The following is a 25,100-nucleotide window of genomic DNA, read 5'->3' as shown; positions in this document are numbered from 1 at the left end:
GCAGATCTGAAAGTAAACTTGAGGAAGAAACCAGCCCCCGTTCTACTGATTCGTTGTTTTACGTGTAGAAGACATGGCAGCTAGGAGAGTTACCATCCAGGAGGAAGGAGCCCCTGATTTTACAATGCAACCGTTTCAAGCGCATCATCCAGCGGTAGCTACAGATTTTGAAATAAAGACCGCACTGCTAAATTTGATGCCCAAGTTTCATGGCCTACCTGCTCAAGAGCCTATCAAGCACTTGAGAGATTTCCAGGCAGCCTGTTCTACTGTCAGGCGTGATGGTACTGATGAAACTTCAATTTTGCTGAAAGCTTTCCCGTTTTTTCTTGAGGGAAAAGCAAGAGAGTGGTACTACACTCAACCTCTAGCAAATGTATCCAACTGGGATACACTCAGAAAGAAGTTTTTGGAGAAATTCTTTCCATCTGAAGTTACTGATAAACTGAGGAAGGATATTTCCATAATTGTTCAGGATGACAATGAGACTCTCTTTGAATACTGGGAGCGCTTCAATAATCTTCTGGAAGCATGTCCCCACCACAGGATTGACAAGATAGTGTTACTTAGCTATATCACACATGGCATGAGGCCCCAAGATAAGACCACTTTGGAAAGTGCTAGAAATGGGTCTATGAAGAAGTATAAGACCACTGATGAGGCTCTCACAATTCACAATTTTAGGAGTAGATGTAGTTTTTAGAGAGAGAGGTTCTCTCCTCTCTCTTAGGATTAGGATTTAGGACTTCTCTTAGTTTTAGGAGTGACTCTCAATCCCAGGTTCTTTATTTTTATTTAATTTATGAACTCTTCCATGTTACATATAATTTTCTTAATTAATGTTATTTGAGGTATTTCAATTCATGATTGCTCTCTTTGATTTATGTTATTGTTGCTTTACATCTGAAGGCATTTTTATTCCGGTAGATTTACTTTTCTCCTTTTGGTCTTGGTTGAGAAATCAGTAACTCAGGAGTTATCTTATCTCAACATAATTGATAACTATTATCTTTGCTAATTGAATTGACTTTCAATAATCCCAATATTTTCTTAGGAAATAAATAGGATTCGAAGATCAAACTAATTAGTCCCTTGACTTACCTTCATAATTAAAGGTTAACTAAGTGGAATTAAGATTCAACTTTCATTATTGTTGATAAGGATAACTAAGTCTGGACTTCGAATTTCTCATACCTTGCCAAAAGTTTATTTTACAGTTATTTATTTATTTTTATTGCTTTGAAAATATACCTGTGCCCATTGCCCAAACTCCAAATTTTCCCAATTTACAAACTCATAACCAATAATAAGAACATACTTCCCTGCAATTCCTTGAGAAGACGACCCGAGGTTTAAATACTCGGTTATCAATTTTAAAGGGGTTTGTTACTTGTGACAACCAAAACGTTTGTATGAAGGGATTTTTGTCGGTTTAAAGACTATATCTACAACGCAAATGTTTTTATGAAATTCTTTACTGGCAAAAATTCCAACGTCAAAACGTTTGTATGAAAGGACTTTTGAAGGTTTAGAAACTATACTTGCAACGAGGATTTATCTGCAAATTTCTAGACCACGCAAAAGTTTTCTCATCAAAATGGCGCCGTTGCCGGGGAACTGCTAACGTGTGCCTTATTATTGGTTATTGTAAATATTTTTCTTTTGCTTGTTTATTTATTTTTTCTTTTCATCTTTATTTGCTTTCATGAACTCTCACCCCTCTCGCTTTGAGTTTGGTTCTAACTTTGTTGAAAGAAATAGAAGTTACAGCAGGAATATGCATCAAGGTCAGACCAATCAAGGATGGATGGAGCCAAGAGGATCTAATCAACCCTTTAGGCAGCAACACCCTCCGAGATATCCTGGACAAAGACCATTCTACCGTGCATACCCAGCTGAAAGATATGGTGGACAACCTTGTAACTACCAACAAGCCCCACCCCGTGCATACAAACCATCCTTTCAACATAACCTCGAACCACCACACTCACAAGCTTCTCTTCACCATTCGCCACCATATGATCCTTCCTTACCCCAGTACCAATCCAATCACTCCCAATCACCGCCACTTTCCTATGTATCATGTCCAAGTCCGGCAACCCGAGAAGCAGAGGTTCGCCTAAAGAAAATAGTAAATAAACTTCAAACAACCATTCGAAAACTGGAGCAAGCAGTAATTCAATAGGTTTCTAGGTGCTCAAATACACAAGGATTAGCCACAGCCCCATGTGGACAGTCTAATAAAGAGCGGAGCATAAAGGGGATGCCAGAAACTCCAGTGGACAAGACAGAGAATGAATTCGTACTAGAACAAGTAGAAGAAGCTGTCATTATTCAAGAAGAAGAGTTGGTTGAAGATCTAGGAGACGCTGAACTTCCATGGGAATCCAGAACTGAGGAGAACTCCGTCAAGGACGTTACAGTTGATGCTAAGGAGGACCAAGGCAAGTCATTTATGAAGAATCAGACGGAATAACCCAGGACACAAATTTCCTTGATGATGATAGTCACAAGTCTGGCTCTCTTAGTAATGAATTTGCATCTGCAAGTGAATTCTCTGAGATCGAAGAATCTTCCCCAAGTGAATACGAAGACGATGCGGAGGTAGATTTCTCTCAACCTCCAATCTATGACTCAAGTGATAAGGAAGACATAAAAGACTTTGACCAGGACATAGATACAATTGTAGAACCTTGCAAGGAAGTGGAGGAATTCATAGAAGAGCACAAGGGAGTAGAACTTACAGAACCACCAGAAACACCTATCCCAAGGCCATTACCACCTAATACAAGCTTCAAGTGGGTACAATCCTTAACCTTTAACTTTACTTATTCACTTGAATATGGTTTACTTGAAACAGATGGCCAGCTTAGAGCTCTCTACGACTTTAAGAGTAAGAGGGAAATGGCTCGTACTCAGAGTTGGTGCACAAGGTTCAAAAAGGTTCCACGCTTTACCTCGAAGTACACGGATTGGTATCATGCTCAATTGCATGGATCACAGAGAACGTTTGGTCACCATGGTGAGATTCTACTCTTTAAACCGCCCGGATGGAGACATGTAGATCACGACGGAGGCAGATTTAAAAGCAAGGCTTGGGATCCTGGAGTTTATTCTGACGTTTGTCACCCCGGGAGCCTAACAATCTGTTTGAAGCTGCTCAGAAGCTTTACATGCCTAGTTTGGGACCCTGGAAGCTATTGGCATTCCAAGCACTGGTAGAGATTTTTGGATGAATTTAAACATAAGCTGCCATAGCAGGAAGCTCCTCCAATGTCCAACTTAAGGACTTTAACTAAAAGTGCTAGGTGGGAGACAACCCACCACGGTATGATCGTTCTTTTTCAATTTTGTGTTGTTTATTGTTTATTTTATTTTATTTTCATTGAACCTGGAAGTTTTCATAGCATCTACATTAGCACTGCATATTACATACTACATAATTGCATATATAAAAAAAAGAAAAAGAAAAATGCCACGCGACGCGACCGCATCAGCGACGCGTCCGCGTCACAAGGAGAGGGGAGAAAATAAAAACGAACAGAGAGTCACGCTGGAGCGTGGCTGGAGGCGTATTAGTGGCACAAATTGACTCACGCGACCGCATGCCCCACGCAGCCGCGTGACCAGGATTTCGACGTAATAATGGTGCACAGCCGAAAGTTGTGCTAGAGTGGTGCTGGACTGGCGCTAGACGCGCAGTCCATCTCACGCGACCGCGTGCCCCACGCGGCCGCGTCACATCCTACTAAGTGGCCACTCGCGCGATCGCATGCCCCATGCGATCGCGTCACCCAATATTTGGCAATTAATGATTTTTGAACAGAGAGTTGTGCGAGAGCAAGGCTGCCCTCGCGCCAGTAGCATAAAACGGGTCATGCGACCGCGTGACCGACGCGACCGCGTCAATCAGTTTAAGCGCACGCCGCGCATCCGCGTGCCCCACGCGACCGCGTCACTTGCGCCGCATAACTTATCCTAATTTGCCAAATATCTTATCTTTTCTTCCCCAATCCTAATTTTTCCTCCCTCCTTTCTTACTTATTTCTTCTTCCCTCCTTTCCCTTCTCATTCTTCTTATCTTTTATTTTATTTTACTTAATTTATTTGCATATTTCATTCATTGCATTTTAATTTTGTGCATATTTTTATTTTTTTTTCTTTTTTCTAAATTTATTATTTTACCATTGGTGTTAAATGCTCTTATTCAACTGTTGTATCTTGAATTATTTTGGTGCTTAGTGACTTGTTTTACACTGTGGGATGATATTAATTATCTGCCAATGCCAATCTTTTATTTGCACTTCAAATTGCATTGACATGAACTTATATTGATATTTCATTACCCACACTCCTCCCCTTTGTTGCATATTCTGCACCACTGGTATGCCATGGCTTCTATTGTTTTCTCACGTACATGTTGAAGCTTCCATGTAAATGAGACCCTTATCATTTGGCATTAACCCAACCATACTTCATTTATTTTCTTATCTTTATTATTGGGTTACCTTTCTTCCCTTTTTTTCTTTCAGGATGGCCAGCAGGAAGAGAACCGGAAGACGTTTACAAGGGGAGACAAACAAGGTCCATCTGCACAATTCTTGGAGAAAAGCATCAGTTGGAACAACCCGTCCACCTGCACATCTCAGCATGCACCGAGGACGGTGCAATCTTTAAGTGTGGGGAGGTCGATACCGACTTCGAGGGGTTAGTTATCTTCTATCTCCACACCAATATTTTATTTTCTTTATTAGTTCATTGTTGCATTGCATAATTGATTGCATGTGTAGTTGATTGTTTGCATTTAGTTACTACTTGGTTAAAGTAACTCCATTTTTGAAAAATTTCACTAATTTAAATTGAGAAAAAAAATTTAATTAATTTTTATGTGTTAAAACTTGTTTGAAGTTGTATTTGGAACATGGTTTTTGAGCTAAAGAACACACAACATGTGAGATTTTGAGCTTATTTATATGGTTACACTATTTAACCATAATATTTTTATTCTTGTGTGTTTTCTTCTCTATAATTGCAATCTTATCTTTGTTCCATTCTATATGTCCAATATTTAGTGTATTTACATGCTTGTATATGATTGAGGCCATTATTTGATTTTAGCTCACTTATCCCAAATAAGCCTACCCTTTAAATCACCCTTGTCAGCCACCTTGAGCCTTTTAATCCCCATTTATTCTGTATTTTACCACATCACTAGCCTTAAGAAGAAAAACAATTAAATATCCCAATTGAATCTTTGGTTAGCTTAAGATAGGGATTGTGTAACAATTAAGTGTGGGGAAACTGTGGGAACATGGGTTAATAAGGGAATGTATCATGTTTCTAATTTATTTGAATATTGAGAATTTGGGAACCTACTCATGAAAAAACCAAAATAGAAAAATAATGGAGAATCCATGTGCATTGATAAGTTATGTTTGCTTTTATGATTCAAAAAAAAAGAAAAAAAATTATATATATATATATATATATATATATATATATATATATATATATATATATATATATATATATATATATATATATATATACCAATATTAAGTTTAATAAAAGATCAATGCACATGTGATAAAAATTAAAATTTGGTACATGAGTATGGGAATTATACAAAAGTGGAAATTATGGGTAGCTAGGCATGAATTTAAAAGTATATAGAGTATATGTATATTAGATGAGAGCTTAGGTTAATTAAAGATTCATATTATAGCTCACTTGGCCATACATATATCCTTACCTTTACCTCAGCCACATTACAACCTTGAAAAGACCTCATGATGTTTGCATTGGTACATTAAATATTTGTTGATTGGTTAGATGAAGAACAAAGTTTTAGAAGCATGATTAGAGAAGACTAGAGTGAATTACCCTATACACTTGAGAGATTAGAGTGATATACACTTCCAGTGAGGGTTCAATGCTTGATTCTATGTTTCCTGCTTTCATGAGCTATCTTCTTACAAGTTTACTTGCTTTTTATTGTACAATTTGAATTGGTGAAATCTGATTTATATTTGTCTTGAAGATCTTATTTACTTTTGACCAAGTAGGTAGAAACATTTTGCATGTAGTTGCATTCATAGGTTGCATTTCATACATTCTACCATTCCTCTTCATCTTTATAGCTTCTCTTGAGCTTAGCATGAGGACATGCTAATGTTTAAGTGTGTGGAGGTTGATAAACCACTATTTTATGGTTTATCTTATGCTCAATTGAGTAGATTTTATCAACTATTTACCCACTTATTCATACTATTTGCATGTTTTACATTTTCCTTCCTGGTTTTGTGCTATGATTGAAAACATGCTTCTTTGATCTTATATTTGCTTATTATTAATCCTCTCTTATTACCATTAGGTGCCTTGATATGTGTGTTAAGTGTTTTCAGAGATTACAGGGCAGGAATGGCTCAAAGGATGGAAAGGAAGCATGCAAAAGTGGAAGGAATACAAGAAGTTGGAGAAACTGCTAAGCTGTCTAGCCTAACCTCTTCGCACTCAAACAGCTATAACTTTAGCTACAGAGATTTAAACGACGCGGTTCTAGTTGCGTTGGAAAGCTAACGTCCGGGGCTTTGATTTGATATATAATATGCTATAGTTGCCCTGACGCTAGGTGACGCGAACGCGTGATTCACGCGGATGCGTCGCATCTGCGAACTTCAATCCGCGCGGCCGCATGGACGACACCTCCGCGTCACTTGTCCGCGACCTGAACATACCAGAATACGCAGGGGGCAATTTCTGGGCTGTTTTTGACCCAGTTTTCGGCCCGGAAAACACAGATTAGAGCCTATAAAGTGGGGAAATGCATCCATTCAGGGAGAGCTCGCGTTTTTATTACTTCCCATGATTTAGATTTAGTCTTGAGAGAGGTTCTCTCCTCTCTCTCTTAGGATTTAGGACTTCTCTTAGTTTTTGAGAGTGACTCTTGATCCAGGTTTTATGTTCCTTTGTTTTAAGCTTCCCTTTTCACTTTTATTTATTTATTCTAGCACTTGAGTTGATTATTTACTTTTATAATTTAATTTATGAATTATTCTATGTTACAGATTGTTATTTGAATTAATGATTATTTGAGGTATTCCAGTTATTGATTGCTTTCTCTTTAATTTGTGTTACCATTGCTTTCCATCTAAGGACATTTTTATTCCAATAATTTTACTTTTTCCCTTTTTGGTCTTGGTTAAGAAATCAGTAACTCAACATTATTAACCTCAGCATAATTGATAATCGTTTCTTGCTAATTAAACTGAACTTCAATAATCCCAACTTTTTCTTAGGAAATAATTAGGATTCGAAGGTCAAACTAATTAGTCCCTTGACTTTTCTTTGCTTTAGTAAAGGTTAACTAAGTGGAACTTAGATTCAACTTTCATTATTGTTGAGAGAGATAACTAAGTTGGACTTCTAATTTCTCTTACCTTGCCAAAAGTTGCTTTACAGCATTTATTTATTTTAATTGCCATTTACTTTACTTGTCATTCAAATCACTTGCTTCTCACCTTCTAAACCCCAATTACAACCTTTATAGCCAATAATAAGAACATACTTCCTTGCAGTTCCTTGAGAAGACGACCCGAGGTTTGAATACTCGGTTAACAATTTTTAAGGGGTTTGTTACTTGTGACAACCAAAACGTTTGTACGAAGGGATTTCTATTGGTTTAGAGACTATATCTACAACGCAACTATTTTTATGAACTTCTTTACTGGCAAAAATTCCAACGTCAGAATTCTCATGAAAATTGCTGATTTCGGACTGGCCAGGTCCTTTCAAGAAGATAAGAGTCACATTAGCACATCTATAGCCAGAACTCTGTAAGCATCTCTTACCAATCAATGCATCTATTCACAACCCTTAACAATATATATAACATTGAAAAATTTGAACAAAATCCAAGACCTATTAATATGTGTGGATCATATCTGAAAGGGTAAACTACAGTAAATGCTATAGTTTGGTTTCAGTGAATGTTAAGTGTAATTTAACCTATTGAGAACATTGTGGAATACTCATTTTCTTAAGTGGTGCTGCAGGGGTTACATGGCTCCAGAGTACCTAGCTCATGGTCAGTTAACAGAAAAGACAGATGTATATAGTATTGGAGTGTTAGTCTTAGAAATAGTTACTGGGAGACAAAATAATAGAAGCAAATCAACAGAATACTCAAACAGCATAGTTATACTAGTAACTATTTTCTAGAATGTCTAATGAGCCAAGACGGCATGAGCATAATGAACTAACTTTTGTTTCTTCCATTGATCCAATTCAATATCTTGTAATAAAATCAAACATGGAGGCATTTCCAATCAGGGACAACAGAAGAGCTATTTGATCCAAATCTAGTTTCAGATAACAATAATGTTAATAAGAAATATGAGATTTTAAGAGTGGTGCACATAGGACTTCTATGCACACAAGAGAACCCTTCCTTGAGGCCAACCATGTCAAGGGCACTACAGATGCTAACAAAGAAGGAAGAGAATCTTGCACGTCCCTCTAGAACAGAAATTTGATTCAGTTAATGGCTTCTTTTCTGGTAATGCTTCTTCTCGATAGTTTTGTATTTGGAGTATTTGCAGAATTGTGTTTCTGCTGTGGTGGTTGTGATTGAGATCTGGAATTTGATTCTTCTTCTTCTAATTCTTCTCTGCTAAGTTGTTCAATTTCTATTTTGTGCTTAATTTCTTCTTCTTCCTTTTTTCTTTTAGAAAACTTAAAGTGATTAATTGAAATAACCTATTTTTTAACTTTTATTGAGTGTCAAAATTAAATATGAAATTGCATTTACTAATATCATATCAATGTTCTGCAGTGCACATCGTTCAAATGCCTTAGGTGATGAGTCTAAATTTCTTCCTCTTTGGAGACAGGTAATTTATTTCATTCTAGCCAACTACTTTGCTAATTAGGAGCACTAAGTGATTTTCTATGTCTAGGCAAAGATTTCCTGCTTAAAGTGACTCTTTCTGCCGTCTTTTTGTGTTATCCTGCTAAAATGCTTATGTTACCAAATTCTTTGGAACAATTATATGTTGGAAGTGTTCATTGATAATAAGGTGGATCTGTGGAAAAATTTTCCGTTCAATTTCTTCCATGTTGATTCTGTACTTATTATTGTTATATTACTAACTAATAAGTGTATAGTCCTGTTCTTGCAGGTTAGACCCATACTTACTCCCAGTAGTCCAAGGCTGTATCCTTATTTGATTTCCCCCATGTTGTATCATTATTTTGTTTGTTGTTATTGTTGTCTAACAAAAATATATTTTTGTTTGTTCATTTAACTATTTCAATTGTTTGTATGTCACTCAACCATCTTTCATTGTTTTGACAACAATATTTTGTTTATTCATTTAACTATTTCAACTGTTTCTATTTCACTCAACCATCTTTCAGGGTTGACCTTAATAAGTAATTAGGTTTTCATTACTTTCAAGCAGCCATTGGGAAAGAGACTATTGATGTCACTTTAATTGCTAGGAGATGCACAAGAAAAAATGGTATTTTGAGGCTTAAAAATATAGTTTCTTTTATCCAAATCCACCAAAAATAGTTCTATTCATTTCCAAAAATAGTTCAAAATCAAAACATGGATTTGAAGAGACAGATTGAGATTTGTCAAGCAAGAATCTCTATCATTTCTCACATTTTTTCTTTCTGTTGTGAACTGAAATGCAGCTAACTAACAGCTGCCATAAACAGGAAGAAAACAAAATCCTAGAGAAAACACACCGCCAAAAGATTTTGGATGTTGAAAAGCTTAGCCAAACCATTCAAGAACTCGAGGAAACCATCTTAGCAAGCGGAGCCACTACTAATGCCATTCGTGATTACCAACAGTGGATTTCTGAGCTGCTAGTAGGCATATCTTGAACTCATTTTCTCATATAATATCTGACTGGTTAGTATGTGCGGTAACTTGGAGTTGCACCATCATGCTGGAGGAAAAGAAAACATCGGAGAGGGAGTTAGCAAGGGCAAAAATGGACTTGGTATAGTTTTAGTATGGTTCGGATGAGGACTATGATGATGATGAGGATGAAGATGACACTGAAGATTATAGCTGGATAGTTTTAATATGGTTAAACAATATACTAGAAATTATAGTTGATGATCAATACACTTTGTTTATGTTTTGAATTATATTGACTTGCTTGTTTATAGTACTTTTCTTTTAGTTTGATAATACGATGAATTTGTTTATTTTTTGAAATATTATAAATATTCGAGTACAAATTAGATAAAAATTTGTATTAAATATATATTTATTTTGTATGAAAACAATTTTATTTTGCAATACAAAAATCTAAAAAAAATTATTTTACTTTACTGACGGATTTACAGATGAATTTTTTGTCTGTATTCAGAGTTTGGGATGATTTTCCAAAGTTCCAATTACAGACGAAAAATCTGTCGGAAAATCTGTTGCCAATTACCGACGGAAAATTTGTCGAAAAATTTGTCTATAATTACAGACGAAAAATCCGTCGGAAAATCCGTCTGTAATTACAGACGAAAAATTCGTCGAAAAATCCGTCTGTAATTACCGAAGGAAAATCCGTCGGAAAATTCGTCTGTAATTACTGATAGAAAATCCGTCGGAAAATCCGTCGGTAACTGGTAAAAATCCATCGGTAATTTCGTCAGTAACCAAAAATTCGTCTGTAATAAAGACTAAATTTGTCTGTAAATTTGTCTATATTAAGCAATTTTCTAGTTGTGCTTATTTTCTTTTAATGTCAAGTAACATTTGGAAGAGAGACAGAGACTGAGAGATAGAAATTGAAAGATAGAGACTGAAATAAATCTCAGTATTGTGTTTAGTATAAAGTGGGAGACAGAGACTGAAATAAGAATGAAGTTCTAATTTAATTTGCACAAAAGGTAAAGTTAGAATTAATTAATTGAAATGGTCGTATAGGTATAAAATGTTATTAAAGTTTCAGTCTCCGTTTCCAAAAATTTCAATTCCCTGTGTTCCCACTTTTTGGAAGTACTAAAATACTAAAATTTTGGGGACAGAGACTAAAATTCTAATACCAGTTTCTGAACCAATAAACATAATACTTAGTCCCAGTCTTCCAATCTCCATCCCACCAGTACCTCAAAACAAACGTTATCTAACTTATGATAAATTGATTGTTTACGAGTTACGACCTTTTTTACAGAAATAATCTTCTCGACACATTTACGTTAATAACATTCCACATTTCCACTTATGAAAACTGACCAAACTCTATATCTTTAGCTTCCTCTGGAACCAATCAAGTTCCACCTTTAAACTTTTTCTCAAAACCCCATGTTAACTACATTACTTTAATTACTTGCATATCAACTTTTTACGAATACTACGCTGGCCAATTTAATATAACTTAACCTTTACGCACCACAAAAACAATAAACCATTCATCCATATATTTTTATCACTAAAATTATTCAATTACTGGCTCAATCAATGTATGAACTACTTTGTTTTACTAAATATTTTCAACTAATTCTTTAATTGCCTTATTTGATTACACCCTTTGTGGATAATGTTAACAACGCAAATTTCATATATTTCGTGACTTATTAGTACATTCGCATCATCATTGACCTACTTCTAGATTGCAAGATCACTTATTCATCTTAACCTTCAAGTACAATCGGAGGAAACCATAAAACACGGGTAAACTCGGACGAGGATAGGATTGTGCGCGCCGGGCCCTCCCTTCGGGTGTCATATTTTGGCCGAGTTTATCATACCTCTGGCCCTTATGTTACGCGACTGTAATCTTTTTTTACGTCCCACCGCTGTTACGCCAGAAATAAAAGGTTCCACACGAGCTCCCGTTCTGCGGCGTGGTGGCAGGACCGATAGGAGATTGGCTCCGGATGTAAATAGGGTAAAATCCGCAGGAGTCATGCAAATACATAGGCCCTTTCCCCTCTCTTTTAGATGAATGGGGTGGTTTATAACGTTCCGATCTACGGTCCCTCGGAGCGAGGGGTTAGGCAGGTAGTATGGGCCCTCTGAAAGCCAGCTATGTGTTGTGCGGCTCCCGCGAAGCGAATGAAGGGAAGCTCGAAGAGCTTACGGTTACTCTCAGCCTCTTTGATTGGTAGGCGGACGGCTAAGCCCCCTACTTTAGATTCCATTCAGAAGGGTAATTTTCTGTTGTCGTGACACTTTGCTTTGGTTAAGCCGACTACTAGACTACTAGAGGTTACTTCTAGCTTCTATAGGGGCCTTTCCACTTTGGTGTAGTTTTAGTTTGTATTGGTACTGAATGAACATATCAAACAAAGGCGAGCAGTATAAGCCCTTCTCCGGCCTGGGAAAAGCTGCGAACTCTAGAAGCGTTGGCGTTGTTCACCTTTTGACACGAACACTCTTCCGTTCTCAGCGTAAACACACCAGTTACTATCCATCTTGACCCTCTGACAATATTCTTATATGATAAATTCTTTCTCAAGTGATTGCTTCTTCTTTTTCTTTTTCTTTTTCCCTTTTACTTGACTCTTTTTTTCTTTTCACATTCAATCAATACTACTTTCCTAGCCTATTTTTTGTCACACACTACAAACGAACCGATATTTTGCGGGAGTTTTTTTAATGTATTTGCGGCGGTTTTAAACCATCGCAAAATAACATACTGGCGGTTCTAGGAACTTTCGGTTTAGGGGTGGAGATTTGATTTTACGGTGATTCTAATGTACCGCTGGCACAACTGCTACGAAATCATATTATTAGTGTTAGTTGATTTAGCAGCGGTTTAAAACCGCTGCTGTTTGAAAAACCCTGAACTTGACTATAATTTTCCAATAGTTTACAACCGCTGCTAGTTAAGAACCATTGTGATTTTTGATCCACCGCTATCTGATATTCAGTATTTTTAAATTTATTTTCAGCCATTTTGTAACTGCTGATATTTCCTCGGCTAAATGGCCGCAAAAATATTGTATTTTGCACTGACAATCAACATTTTTTTTTAATTTGAATGTATTAGGTATTATTTGTTTGTTTTGTTTTGATATTTTTGGAATTTTTCTTAATATTACAAATCTTAATTATTTTGTATCTGAAAAAATAAATTGATGGGTAAACGGCATTAGCAAAACTATAATGCAAATTCATATATTTATCCGAATATCATTAAACTACATTCCTTAATAAGGGTTGCATAGTCAACAATAAAAGAGTGTATATTTAAAAAAAATAATTTCCAATCCTAATATCTACTTTCACTTTGTCCCTCCAACGAATTCATCCATGCAGCAACGTCTGGTGGCAGCTCCCTACCTTGCTCTTGAATTGGACATCTCAGAGCACTCTTTATCACCTTCATCTTTATTTTTCCGGCTACTACTTCATCCTCAACTGCTTGCCTTTTAGTTTTTTTCGGTTCCCACCTCATCCTTCACTACCTACCTTTTTGTCTTTTTGGTTGCTACTTCATCCTCTATTGTCTTTCTTTTTAATTTATCGGCCGTCAGCTCTGCTTGTAGTTCAAGAAGCACCCTTTGGGTCTCCTCTCTTTGAGCTCTATTGCTCGACTGATGGGAATTCGTACCGAAGACTTGACTAGAAGTCGGTCTGATACCCATGCCACGCACTCTACCCAAGTGCTCCTTTCTGAGAACTTGAGCAAGCGAATCATTCTGAGACAACAGTATAGAGGATTCATCATCTTGCTCAATCTCTGCAATTCTTTCTTACATAGATAAGCAAACATAAACATTTATTAGATAGTTGCTAACTGCATAGAATTTCAATACACTTTTAAAAAATAAAACTTACGAGAAACAACTTAGCGATTATCAACACATTATTTACACCAATAGCCCGAGCTACATAATGGATATAGGAACCATTAGGTCATTTTTTCGTTAAGGTCCATAACTCTCCTCTACAAACTCTCCTCCCTTGTCATTCCGACTGTAACAATATAGTTTAAAAAGTGAATATTTAGACGAAGAGAAGGTTGGAAAAGTGAGTCAAACGTAAATTACCTCTTCTTCTCCAAGCCTTGCCAAGCTTTTCAATCTGCCAGTGTGAGTGTATAGCTGCTTCGATTAATTCACAGCATTTTTCCTACACTTTTTCTGTCATGTCATCAAAAGTAAAGGTTACTAGACACCATTTTCGACTAACTCAATGTAACATAAATACACTTTTTCTGACATGAAATAAAAATATATTACTTTTGTGTCTTCACTGTTGCGATAATCAAGGTACCATCTCCAGTGATTCGCAATAATTCCCAGTGGGCGGCCTTCAATATTTTGTTCAATAGTCAATTGTGAGTTGTAATGATCATGGTACAACCTGTTCCTAGTTTCTTTTCAAGCCCTCCCTAGCATTTTTAAAATTGTACGCTTGATAATTCCTCCACTATTTTCATCAAAATGGAGTATTTCCTACGTCAGTAAAATTAAATTGTTAGTAAGTGTCAAATTTAGATTCTCGAATTCTACAAAAATATAAGTTTTTACCTACATACATTCATTATAGATTTTGTCCTTGGAGCGAACCTTTTTGGAGTCTTTTTCGCAGATTGAAAATTTAGTGTAGTCAGATCCTAGCAATTCGAGAATGCTGCTCAGTATACCAGCTTCAACTCCAACTAATTGCAGAGTCTCGTCGAACTTGAGTACGATCTTTCTACCGTTAGGTGGCTTCATAGCTTCCGCTGTAATTTTGCCGTTTCTCTTATATGTACATAATCATGGTTGTAACTATATATATTTCCTATGTCTAACGCTTTCTTTTTTTGTTAGTAATTAATTATAAAAAACTTTCTATAATTTACTTCATTTATATAACTTAACAACAATTTTATTTTTTTATCTCACTCTCCTATCAATTCACTTATCATATTCTTATCAGCCTCACTTATTAATGGCATTAATTATAATATCGTATTTTTTACTATTAGATATTCTTGTAGTCAATACTTACTATTTTTTTATAATTTAATTTTTATATTTAAGAATACAATAAAAACTAATAATAATTATAAAAAATGGTAATGATAATTTGTATTAAATGAATTAATTGTAATTGATTTTCTGTTTTTGTTAAGACATTTATCATTGTTCAATAGAGAGATACAAAATCTGAAAGCTACCCTAATATTAATTCAATTATTTTCATTCAAAATTCACAACTCTAATACCATTGCAAGCACAATTAGAATAGGTCAAGGAATTTTACAAGAACTCATCTTTATTATTACAAATAGTATGGCATTTTAATTCGACCTTAATACCGTACTAACATTCAACTGATTTAATTTTTTTTGTGTGTTTTTATGTGCATTTATAATTATATTGTACTAACTAAGTTCATACACATAACATTCATACGTTTATATACATAACATCCATAATTACATACAACTAACATCTAAAAATTAAATTCATGTTTATTAGATATTACATCCATACAGATATCAATTTTTAGTTATTGCATAAATAACTATAAAGTTAACACAGATGTTTTTAAATTTTATCATGATTGAATTTAAAAAAATATTAAATTCTTAAATTAATTTATTCAATTGATAAATTTACTCATAACATCCATAAATTGATATACATAACATCTATAATTTCATGTTAATAACATCCATAATTTTGTACTCATAATATTCATAATTTCATACATCTTATTTAATATTCATATGTATGCTTATTTATTGATTTTAATATGATGAGTTAATAATTATTTTTTAAAATTTATTTTTTAATTTTTGTTTATATTTTATATTTTATTTTTTAATAGTCTATATGTAAAATATAAATTATATAATAGAAGTTGTTAAAAATTTTTAATTTAACTTCCATAATTTTTGCAGAGAATTATTGTATTTTAATGGATAATAATGTGATTGAGAGATATTAGAGATTTTATTTAGGAGAGAGTGAAATTGATTTTGGAAAGAACATTAATGACTCCTAGTATGCAGCAAAATGATAGGTAATAAGAAGAATAAATAATAAGGAGGTGTATCTCACTTGTTTATCAAAAAAATATAAATTTTTATGTGATATTTTTATATTATAATTATTTTTTGGCTATCTAACATTACTCGGTAATGCTTTGGTTATTATGACTCGCCTAAATTATTATTCACACAGTATTTACTTCAACACAAATATTTAAGCAGTCCAACAACAGTTTCAAATTTCAGACTCATTGTCCAGAAAAAGTTCAAGCACTATGACCCATTATCCCAAATTCCATAATACAGTTGCACATACACTGAGCCGCTGAGCCACCGTCGCAAGATTTGTACACTCAGGACATCCACTTAGAATTTTCAATGTACATGCTTTGGTTAAGGGGACATTCGTAAGTCCCTCAAATTAAAATGCTCTGCATAATCACATTATCATGTAAAAAATAATTGGCAAAATTTGACCTTTCAACATATTTTATTTAACATCAATCGGTCCAAAATTATTCTATACCAGTGTATCAGTTAAGTGCATCAGTACATGTGAAACTTTTTCAGGATCATATACTTTTACTTATAATCTTTTAACGTAAGTAATTTTATGACATTATTTTAAATCCGGCTCCATATGCCATAAGTGTGTATATGTAAAAAGAATTTAATTCTAATATACTTACATATACAATAAAAAAATTATACACCATTATTTAATTAGATTTTTATATTTAGATAATTTTTTAAATAATAAATTTAAAAATTAATTATTTTTATAATAAATTAGAATGTGAATGCTACAATTTGCGTACGTTATATATGAATTTACTTTTTTAATTATTATAGGTATATCAAAATTAAATTATTTTATATATACATTTAAATTTAAATATGAGTTTAAAGAAATATGAATTATCAGGTTACTTTCTAATATTTAATCTACAACTGGAGAAAAATATAGTGTAACGGTAGAAATTAAATGGAAAGATTCTGAAGTAGAAAAAAAAATATGGAATATTGGCGGTGACCACTCATGCAGATGATATATTAAATATTGTATTGCAATTATTAGAACTATATACGTTCCACTCGTTCCGATTACCCAATCACATGCATCACAGCATTAGTTTCCTTTTCCGCGTAAACAAACTATACTGCAGTTTTCTCCTCATTTCATATCTCACTGTTACCTCTTTCTTTTCTTTATTCTGTTTAGGATCTATATTATTATACGAAAAATATTAGATCATTAAAATTTATTATTTTTAATTATTAATATTTAAAAAATATAAAATAAAATATATTGTTATATTATTAAATTAAAAAATTAAATTAAAAACATTAAATTAATAATTAAATAATTATTAAAATAATAAATTTTAATAAATTTTAATATTTTATTAGATTATTTAATAAAGATAAATTCATGAAAAGTTTGTAGTTAAAAGAATAAAAGCTACTAATGATTTAACATATTATATTTGACTAAATTTTTAATATTGTTAGAAAATATTAAAATATATATTTGAATATCAAATATATTAATATTCTTTAACAAATATAATATATGTTAGTATTTAAAATGTAGTTATATTAACTATAAATCAAAATTAAATATTAATATAAAATATATATTAAAATTAAATTAAATAAAATATATATTATTTATATATAAATATATGTTGGCTTATTTAATATAATAACTATTTTGATATATATATATATATATATATATATAATTTTTTTAAATATTATTTGCAAACAAAAATATTTTCATGAGTAACAGCTCCTTATAAATTAAGCATATTTACATAGGATGATCGACTTGATGTGCAAGGAAGAATGGGTAAAACAATTCTTTTACATGTCTGTCTGCGTGCTATTATATGCTGCTTACACCGGATCAAACCTTACCCTAAAACTAACAAGAAGATATGTAGCTATTAAAATTTAAAACCCTGCAAAATTATTGCAAAACAGAAAAACGAAAAACGAAAAAGGCAGGGATGGACCCTGAGTCCCTCATATAGTCACATACACAGGCAATAATGGGGAAATCCACAGTACGCGGTAAACACAACCCAACTTTGGAGAAATGTCGTCGAAGGCGGCCGAAGCCCCAATCTGTTGACAATAGTAATCAAAATCATAAATATCAGGTATATAAAATAAAAAATATATATATAAAGAGTCAACTCTTTTATATTCAATTTTAGTTGATCTTTTTTTAAATGTCTCTATTTATATTTTCTTTTATTCATATTTATGAACCCATATTATTTATCCATTCCATAAAGCATACAAAAATTGGGTTAGTTCATCTCACCTCATTCCCTCAAATTGAATGGGTTGAAATGATTTTTTTTCCTGTAAAAAATATTATTTTTTTTAGAAATAGTGGAAAACAATAATTTTAAACTTAATTAAAATTTAAAAAATATAAAATATAAATTTCACAATCGACATTCTAAAGATTTACAAATTCAAAAAAAAGATACAAAAAAATTATATATTTAATAGGAAATTGAAAAAACAAAAACATTAGGTGTAGAGAAATAGGTGAACAAGTAGGAGAGAGTTACACTGGAGGTGAAACAGGAGCGTTGAGCTACTGAAGAGGAACCAAATGGCTAACACAGTCATTCAGGATACGAAGCAGTAGAATGTTAAGAAAGCAAAGGGGGAGAATAAAAGGCTAAGAAAAGATACTGCGAAAATACAAAATAACATGAAAATAGGAACGGAAATATGAATGAAAGATAGATGAGAATTATTTTACTAGATTTGTAAGAAAAATGTTTTTAGTAATCTAGGTCACTAGAAGAATTTTTTTTATTAGACTTTTAAAAAATTTGTCTTTAACAATTTAAATTAAAGGGATGAAAATTAAAAGACCTAACACTAAAAATTACCTTACACTAGATTTTTTAAATTTTTTTATGCAATAAGTAAAACAAATTACTCACTTTACTTGATTACACATAGAAAAATGTGCATACAACAACACAGAGTTGTTATTCCTCAAATGTGTTTAGATTGTTTTATAAAAAATGTTTAAATAGACACCTTAACAGATTAATTTAAAAGTGGTCTAAATTTTTCTAAATGTGACTTTAAAATTAACCCTATTAATTTAAATCAAATGTGATTTAAATTAAAAAATCTAAAAATTATGATAACTAATTTAATTCTGATTTAGTCTCATTGGATTAGATCAAATTTGATTTAAACTTAAAATTCCTAAAAATTACCACTAAGCAAATCAAAACCAAATCAAATCTTTGACAATTCTTAACAATAGAATAGACTGAAATAAAGACTACATAATTTCGAAATTAATAATAGATTTATGACTTCCACTGAACTTGAAAAATACTATTGGGCTTCTTGCTGTTCTTACTTAGCGCAATGGGTCTTGTCCTTTCTTCCTTTGTCAACAATTGATGTATTTTCTCATGTATGAGCGGTGCCAAATTTTCAAAATTTTTCTTGAATTTTTTTGTACGTGCTCTAGTGATGGGACCTTCCAGAAGTGTAAAATCTTTATTCTGCCTTTTTGTCTTAGAATGTCCAGATTATCCTTCCAAGCATGTATCATTCCCTTCTTACTCAAAAAGATTCATCCTCGAATCTATATCCATATCAAAAGGAGAGAAATTAGAAACATTAAAAGTAGTTGAGACATTATATTCACCTGGCAGTTCAATCTTGTAAGCTTTTTCATTAATCTTCTCAAGTACTTAGAATAGGCCATCTCCTCTAGCATGAAGTTTATACTTCCTTTGAGTAGAAAACCTCTCCTTCCTTAAATGAACCCAAACCCAATCTCTTGGTTTGAAGACTATATGCTTTCAATCCTTATTTACTCTTTCAGTTATGGCCTTGTTCTTCCTTTCAGTCAGGTCACAAGCCTTGTTGAGCACTCTATAGTCAAACACATCTTCCATGATCTATCCTTCTTGAAAACTAAAAGCACTAGAACAACACAAGGACTCATGCTTTCTCTCCAAAACCTTTAGCTAAGAGCTCCTCTACTTGTCTTTGCAACTCCTTTGTTTCTTAAGGATTGGTCCGATAAGCTAGCCAATTTGGAATGCTCACTCTAGGGACAAGGTGAATTTGATGTTCAATGCCTCTTAATGAAGGTAAACCATCTCATCTGCAAAGACATCTCCAAATTTCTGCAAAAGTAAATTAAAGACAATAGGTAGTTGATGAATTCATATTTGACGATGTATTTTGGTTTGATTTGAATAGATTTCATCACATAAACTCACACTTATTCACTAAAATGGCATGCTTCTGTGTTTTCTCTCTAGATTGTGCCTAAATGTGAAAACATATTCTTTTGTACTTATTTTGACTAATTTTATTCTATTTACCTTCCATTCGATACTTTGATGTTATTTGTGAGTGATTTTAGATGAATAAGGTAGGGATGGCTTGGTGGGAATGGAAGAGGAGCATGCAATTGGGAGAAAGCATGAAGAAAACAAAGGAGGAGAGCTCAGCCATGCGTGCGTGCTGATGCTGATTTTATAATCCACAAACTAACCGGCAAGTGCACCAGGTCGTACCAAGTAATACCTCAGGTAAGTGATGGTCGATCCCACGAGGATTGATGGATTAAGCAACAATGGTTGGTTAAACCACTTAGTTAGGCAAACAGAAAATAGTGTTTGGAAGTTCAAAGGCATTAAAAAGTAATTAGAAATTTCAGAAAGCAAGCAGTAAATGAGCTGTGAAATATATATGGGGAAACAGTTAAGGCTTCAGAGTTATCTATTTTTCCAGATTACTTTTCTTACTAACTATTTTAATTATGTAGGATTTAATTTATGGCAAACTATATGTGACTATACCCTAATTCCTTAGACCTTTCTAGTCTCCTCTAAAATTCATTAACTGCCAATTCCTTGGTCAATTAATTCCAATTAGAAGCTGCATGATCAAATTCCAGTTTACATGCCACAAAAACTCTAATTACCCAAAAATAAAAGGATTATATGTCACGTATCCCGTTAAATCTAGATAATTAAAATGTAGGAGAATATGTTTTCAAGCTGTTGTTTAAGTAAAGAGCTTTTCCAGGTTTTACAAGAACTCAAATAGAAAAAGGGTCATACTTCCGTTCCACCAAAATTCATAAGATAAAGAGCGAAAACAATTCTTAAATTATAAATCCATGCATAAATTAAAATAGAAAAAGCAATAAAATCAATCCATACAAATAGACAGAGTTCCTAACCTTAACAGTGGATGTTTAGTTGCTCATGGTTCAGAGAATAATAAGGATTGTAAATTGGAATGGAATAATATTGTGTTGGAACCACCCTGTTGGAATCCCTTTTATATCTAATCCTAATAATTTAAAATCTATTATCTAAAAATAAAATCATATCTTTTCCTAAAAATAATATTTGAATTTAAATTTGAATTAATTAACAAGTCTTCAGTTGATGGGTGGGGACCACTTGTTTTGTCCATTCTGCAGCTTCTAATGTGTTTTTTGGGCTGGAAACTGGGTCAAAATAGCCCAGAAATCGCCCCCAGCATTTTTCTGCATGTGGTGCATGTCACGCGTACGCGTCAGTCACGCGTACGCGTCGATGGTCTTTTTCGCGAGTCATGTGGACGCGTCGGTCACGTGCACGCGTCGCTGAGCAAATCTTCAGATCACGCGTACGCGTCGCTCCTTGCTGCCATCTCCTTTGGTTTTTGTGCTGCAGAAACTCCATCAAATCCATCCGAATGCTACATAAAATAAACAAAATTGCAAAAGACTCAAAGTAGCATCCATATTGGCTAAAAGATAATTAATTCTTTATTAAACTCAACAAATTAGATGCAATTTCACAAAGAAAAGATAGGAAAGATGCTCACGCATCACAACACCAAACTTGAACTGTTGCTTGTCCTCAAGCAACCAAAATTAATATAAGATTAGGATGTGAATTTGCATGAGAATGAGAGTTCGATTAAGCTCATGTCTCTTCTTATAGTAGGGTTTACAACTGCAATCCTGAAATAGTTTTGGCATCTCACTTTATCCTTTGAAGTTCAGAATGATTGGCATCCATAGGAACTCAGAATTCAGATAGTGTTATTAATTCTCCTAGTTCAGTATGTTGATTCTTGAACACAGCTACTTTATGAGTCTTGGCCGTGACCCTAAGCATTTTGTTTTCCAGTATTACCACCGGATACATAAATGCCACAGACACATAACTGGGTGAACCTTTTTAGATTGTGACTCAGCTTTGCTAGAGTCCCCAGTTAGAGGTGCCCAGAGTTCTTAAGCACACTCGTTTTTCTTTGGACCACGACTTTAACCGCTCAGTCTCAAGCTTTTCACTTGACACCTTCACGCCACAAGCACATGGTTAAGGACAACTTGATTTAGCCGCTTAGGCCAGGATTTTATTCCTTTAGGCCCTCCTATCCATTAATGCTCAAAGCCTTGGATCATTTTTACCCTTTGCCTTTTAGTTTAAAGGGTTATTGGCTTTTTCTGCTTGCTTTTTTTTTTCCGCAAGCTTCGTGTTTTTCACTGCTTTTTCTTGCTTCAAGAATCATTTTTTTTATTTTTAAGATTATCAATAACATTTTTATTTTTTCATCATTCTTTCAAGAGCCAACCATTTTAACATTCATAAACTTCACTATAAAAAATATGCACTGTTCAAGCATTCATTCAGAAAACAAAAAGTATTGCCACCACATCTAAGTAAATAAGACTACTCTTAAAATTAACTCAATTTCTCATGCAATACATCACTTCTGTATTTTTGATTTGAATTCAAACTTAGTGAGTAATACATGAGACATCTTTTAAGGCAATTAAGAGAAAACTAAACTAGACATATGATTCTAACTAATAAAGGATCATGCAACAAACAAAGCAAAAATAGCAGAAAACCGGAACATAATATAGAAAAAGAGGGGAGGAATAAAAAATGAAAGGAACTCAACCACCTTAGTTATCCTAGTGGTCGTTTTATTCTTCAGGTTGTGCTCCTCAGTGAAGATGATTCGCCTCCCTTTTGGTGCCATAGGAATAAACAGAAAACCCATAAGCGAAGCGTCAACACCAAACTTAAAGGTTTACTTGTCCTCAAGCAAGGAAGAACTGAAAATAGAAATAGATAAATATTATGATGAAAGAAAAAGAAAAGGATAAAAGAACAAGAGAGAACCAGGATTAGGAGAGGGAGAAAGAAAATTAAGACTGGGCAGTGAACTAGTGTAGTTGTGCGGCACAGGCGATGCGTACGCGTACAGCACGCGTACGCGTGGGTCGCGAAATTTACTTAATGATGCGTGAGCGTCAGGCACGTGTCCGCGTGCCCTTGGTTTTGTGCGATTCCCGCGAAACCAACCGTGCACACGCACAAATCTCTGTTCGCGTGGCTTGGGAAACCAACATTTTCAATCGACGCATGCGCGTCAAGCATGCACATGCGTGGTTGGTCATTTGTGCAATTGACGCGCACGCGTCAGGGACGTGTTCACGTGAACTAATTTTTGTGCTTCTAGCACACTTCCAGCCCCAAACCAGCACAACTCTCTGCCCAATCACATATTTACGCCATTTTTCCAAGTCACGCATACGCGTCACTGACGCACACGCGTGGAAGGCGAAAAGTGCAAACGACGCGCACGCGTGGGTTACGCGTACGTGTGATGTGGCTTGTGCTTCCAGCATGCTTCCAGCGCTACTCCTGCTCAACTTTCTGTCAAATTTTATTTTTCACGCACATGCGTATGACGCGTACGCGTGAGCGACGCTTGCGCGTCATGTGCTCCTCGTTTTCTTATTTTTTTATTTTTTTATATATCCGGTTCCTGTTCTAAAATAGCTGCATGATCAGAAAATTAGTAAGAACTCAATAAAAATCAAATAAGGAAGAAAACTACTACTACGAAGAAAAAGCTAAGGATACAAAATTATGGGGTTGCCTCCCGACAAGCGCTTCTTTAACGTCACTAGCTTGACGGTCAGTTCTGCTAGTTCAAAAAATGAGTGGACCTCTGGCGATCAATCTCGCCTCCAAGATAGTGCTTCAGCCTCTGACCATTCACTGTAAATTTCCTGTTAGAATTCTCTTCCTATATTTCCACATGACCATATGGTGAAGCTCTGGTAACCACAAACAGTCCTGACCACTGGGATTTCAGCTTCCCGGGAAAGAATTTGAGCCTTGAATTATATAAAAGCACTTTCTGTCCTGGCTCAAAGACTCTGATGGCAATCTTCTTGTCATGCAGTAGCTTGGTTCTCTCCTTATAGAGCTTGGCATTCTCATAAGCTGAATATCTGAATTCATCAAGCTCGTTCAACTGAAGCATTCGCTTAATTCCTGCAGCTTCTAAATCAAGATTCAGGTACCTGATTGCCCAGTAAGCCTTGTGCTCCAGCTCAACTGGCAAGTGACAGGCTTTACCATAGACCAACTGATAAGGGGACATGCCAATTGGAGTCTTGTACGCTGTCCGGTATGCCCAGAGAGCATCATCAAGATTCCTAGACCAGTTCTTTCTTGAAACACTGACGGTCTTCTCTAGAATCCTCTTAAGTTCCCTGTTGGAAACTTCAACCTGTCCACTTGTCTAAGGGTGATAGGGGGTTGCCACTTTATGACGGACTCCATATCTCTGCAGAAGAGAGTCCAACTGTCTGTTACAGAAGTGACTTCCTCCATCACTGATGAGTGTCCTTGGGACACCAAACCGGCTAAAGATATATCTCTGAAGAAAGCTCATTACCACCTTGTCATCATTGATGGGTAGGGCCACAGCTTCCACCCACTTGGACACATAATCAACTACCACTAGAATATAGTTGTTTGAATGTGAGGGTGAAAAAGGTCCCATGAAATCAATACCCCATACATCAAACAACTCAACCTCAAGAATCCCCTGCTATGGCATTTCATGGTTGGCAGGGAGATTCTTGGCTTTTGCACATCTGTCACAATGCTTTACGAATTCTCTTAAATCTCTGAAGAGAGTAGGCCAGTAGAACCCTGAAGAACGAATGATTGATGGTTTAGAATTCAGAATAAATTCGGGTTGCAAGTATAGTTTCTAAACCAAGTAATCATCCTTTCTTACAAACGTTTTGGTTGTCACAAGTAACAAACC

The 25,100-nt window shown here is 34.5% G+C and overlaps 1 non-coding gene across 1 annotated transcript; it reads right to left on the bottom strand.

Moving 5' to 3' along the window:
- Positions 1 to 442: 442 nt before the first annotated feature.
- On the bottom strand, positions 443 to 549 carry LOC112761105 (small nucleolar RNA R71). Its single transcript, XR_003181516.1, has one exon. It is a non-coding gene; the product is annotated as a small nucleolar RNA R71 (small nucleolar RNA).
- Positions 550 to 25,100: the final 24,551 nt, after the last annotated feature.

The sequence above is a fragment of the Arachis hypogaea genome, chromosome 16 (genome assembly GCF_003086295.3).
Source record: "Arachis hypogaea cultivar Tifrunner chromosome 16, arahy.Tifrunner.gnm2.J5K5, whole genome shotgun sequence".
NCBI classification, from domain to species: Eukaryota; Viridiplantae; Streptophyta; class Magnoliopsida; order Fabales; family Fabaceae; genus Arachis; species Arachis hypogaea.
The sequence above is the reverse complement of the archived record's forward strand: the minus strand, read 5'-3'. Positions and strand labels throughout refer to the sequence as shown.